The sequence below is a fragment of the Lissotriton vulgaris genome, chromosome 11 (genome assembly GCF_964263255.1).
Source record: "Lissotriton vulgaris chromosome 11, aLisVul1.2, whole genome shotgun sequence".
Lineage (NCBI taxonomy): Eukaryota > Metazoa > Chordata > Amphibia > Caudata > Salamandridae > Lissotriton > Lissotriton vulgaris.
Genome location: NC_141699.1, coordinates 126513242 through 126516904, shown reverse-complemented (window position 1 = coordinate 126516904; position 3663 = coordinate 126513242). Strand labels below are relative to the sequence as shown.

The 3663-nt window shown below is 48.8% G+C and overlaps 1 pseudogene; it reads right to left on the bottom strand.

Moving 5' to 3' along the window:
- Positions 1-1504: 1504 nt before the first annotated feature.
- On the bottom strand, positions 1505-1594 carry LOC147679368 (U2 spliceosomal RNA; annotated as a pseudogene).
- Positions 1595-3663: the final 2069 nt, after the last annotated feature.

Genomic DNA, 3663 nt, shown 5'->3' with positions numbered 1-3663 from the left:
GGGAGGGTGGGAGAGGCTGGAAGAGCAAAATGACAACAGAGGGGGCCGGGAAGTGCTGGGAGAGCAAGCTGACAATGGAAGGCAGACTGGAGTAGGGGGAGAAGCAAGCTGCCACTGGAGGGTGGGTGGATGGATGGAGGAAGCAAGCTGACAACAGAGGGTTGATAGAATGGGATGGGGCACCAAGCTGACAAAGAAGGGCAGGGAGCGGGGGCTGTGGAAGCAAGCTGACAATGTAGGATGGGGAAGCAAGCTGACAATGTAGGATGGGGAAGCAAGCTGACAATGTAGGATGGGGAAACAAGCTGACAATGTAGGATGGGGAAGCAAGCTGACAATGTAGGATGGGGAAGCAAGCTGACAATGTAGGATGGGGAAGCAAGCTGACAATGTAGGATGGGGAAGCAAGCTGACAATGTAGGATGGGGAAGCAAGCTGACAATGTAGGATGGGGAAGCAAGCTGACAATGTAGGATGGGGAAGCAAGCTGACAATGTAGGATGGGGAAGCAAGCTGACAATGTAGGATGGGGAAACAAGTTGACAATGTAGGATGGGGAAACACGTTGACAATGTAGGATGGGGAGGATGGGGGAAGGGATAGGGAAATAAGATGACAATGGAGGGGGGCAAGATAGGATGGGGCAGCAAGCTGGCAACAGGGGGTGGGCAGGAGTTGCAGGAAAAGTAAGCTAAGAACACAAGGTGGGTGAGAGGGGCTGGAGCAGGAAGGTGACCAAAAGAGAGCAGGCCAGAGGCATTGGGTAAGCAAACTGACTGAAGAGGGCAGGTGTGAGGGGATGGGGCAGCAAGCTGGCAACACAGGGCAGCCAGGAAGAGATGGGGAAACAAGCTGCTAACAATGGGTGGGTCGGAGAGGCTGGGAGAGCAAGTTGACAACGGAGGGCATACGGGAGGGGCAGCAAGTTCACAGCACAGGGTGAGGAGGAGAGGCTGAGGAAACAAGCAGACAATGCAGGGCAGCCAGGTGGGGCTGTAGCAGCAAGCTGACATTGCAGCACAGTGGGACAGTCTTTGGAAGTATGATGACTGGAGGGCAGGAAGAAGGGGCAGGATTGGCAAAATGACAATGGAGGACTGGCATAAGGCACTGAGGGAGGAAGCTGACAGCTGAGGGGGGATTGGAGGGGCTGGAAAAGTTAGCTAAGAACACCCGGTGGACAGGAGAGGCTGGGGCAGGAAGGTGACCGCAGAGGGGGGTTGGAGGGTTGGGGCAGCAAGCCGATAATAGATGGCCCGCGTGATGGTATAGGGAAACAAGCTGACAATGAAGTGTAGGGGGATCGACTGGGAAAGCAAGCAGACAATAGAGGGCCGAAGGGAGGGGCTAGGGCAACAAGTGAACTATTTGAGGGTAGGAAGGAGGGGTTGGGGGAGCAAGCTGACAATGCAGGGCAGCTGGGAGGGACTGGAACAGTAAGCTGCTAACAGAGGGCAGGACAGGGTGGGGCAGCAAGATTACAACAGAGGGCAGATAGGAGGGGATGGAGTAGCAAATGGCAGCGCAGTCTGGGGAAGCATGCTAATAAGAACAGATACTACACTTGATCTTAGCCAAAAGGCCGACAAGCGACTCTGGGGAAGCATGCTAACAGCAGAGGGTGGACAACAGAAGCTGCGGAAAGCAAATGGATAATGTGAGGTGGGCTGGCAGGGCTAGCAGAGCAAACAGAGAAGGGGTGGTAGGGAAGCAAGAATGGAAAGGGAAGGTGGCTGTGGAGGTAGTAAGCAGGGCAACCGAGGGAGGGCGAGAAAGAGAAATGCTGCAGGGGGAAAAGTACCAGAGGGAGACAGCTGGACAACTCAAGCATTTTCATAGAGTGCTTCGACAAAATGAAAAAAGCATCCGCTGAAAAATAAGTAGCGGACGGTCACACGTAAGGTGATCATACTCCATGGAAACCCCATGGAAACCCCATGGAAACCGTTGAAGCAATCAAATGAGCATAAGAAGCAAGCAACAGAGAGTGACAATGAAGCCAACCAGTGTTAAGCAATAGGCGGTCTCTGAGCACACTGTAAACTAACAACATATCTTGCAAAAGGCAGTACGTGTGCTGCCTTAGAAGAAATTCAACAAAAAGCAGGCGCATTTTGGGACTGGTCAAGTTCTATATGTGATGCCAAAAAGGTTTTTGACATCTTTTCACATTTTTTCATTCAAAATGTATTTTTACAGAAGTCTTTTCCAGACAAGTTCTATGTTACCACCTTCTCCTGTCTACTAACGAGTGTCACAATAATTTTATAAACCTTTCTATTGAGGCACTGGTCACTGCAAAGAACAGTTATCCAGCCGTAATGTAGTGTACTTACTCATTTATGCCTGTTTCAATGCTGTGGAACAATGGAACGTGAAAGATGCATGATGCAACAATGAAAGCCTTAACAACGAAGGTTTTTGCAACAACTGCAAAATAATGACAATGCTTTTACAATGGCAATTTCTTAAACAAACGCTAATATCATGTTGTCACATACTGTAAGACAGTGCCACATATGGTAGCAAGTAAGTACCGCGTACACACATGCGTACTCATTTTCACCTTGCAAATAGAATGTAGCAATTTATTGTACAGGGATTTTATGTTATTAACAGATAACTTGCTGGTTTCACTGCTGACTTACTTTCATCACAACTTAAAGATATACCAATGAAGTAAGCAGAATCTATATTGGTCTTCACAAATACCTCACAATGCCCTCAGGATATAGTTTAAAATGATTAATATAACAACCATGATCCTCTGCAGATGAACTTCACAATATTTTGATGGGCATATTTTTCCCACAGCCACCTCTAAGGTGGAAGACCCAAGTAATAGCTGTCTACTGATCAGGTGGCTAATTTTCCTAACCAACTCATCAGGGGGCATCTCTCAAGCAGGTACCAGAGAGTGGAAGGGGGAGTATTTTAGTAATGTAACTCTGCTTAGGTCATCCCTCTGATTAGGTAGTGGACAGTGACCGGAAGGGGGACGCTAATTTAGTTTTAAAACTCCACTGTGGCCATATAACTTCCCATTATGCTTGCACTGTGGCCATGCTTTAGAGCAGGTGCTAGCATTATGGTGAGTGTAAAGTCACCACACCATAAAGAAATACATCTTCACAATATCGGTATATGTGACATTTTTCCCACAGATCAAACAAACCATCCTCACACCTGTTTTCCTGAAAAACAATACTCCGTCTTAGAAAGAAAAGGGCTGTCCTTTCTTTGTACGTATTATGGGGCTGATTATGATGTCGGTCGGAAAGCCTCTGACCGACAGTGGGAAGCTTCCTGACCCCGTCGGAGGCCCATTCGGCCGACTCAGTTGATTTACAGTCCGACGGCCCAATTACGATGTTCAAGGTCATAACTGGAACCGGCCGGTCAATCCGCCTCGGTTCCGACCAACTTAGGGAATATTCCTGTTGGTCAGAACCGTACCGTAACCCCCTATGGATGGCATTTTTTCCATTGGGATTCCGTGCCGTCCTTTTTAACACAGAAAGGCTGTCATAAAGCGTCTATTTTAAGTGGCCCTGGCAGGGCTCCTAGCCCCTCGGCCTATGGTTGATGGCTGAGTGGGTAGCTAAGGTACCCCCTGTAAAACCCTCCACTCTGTGGCAAGTACCTTGGCATGCCTGCAGCAGG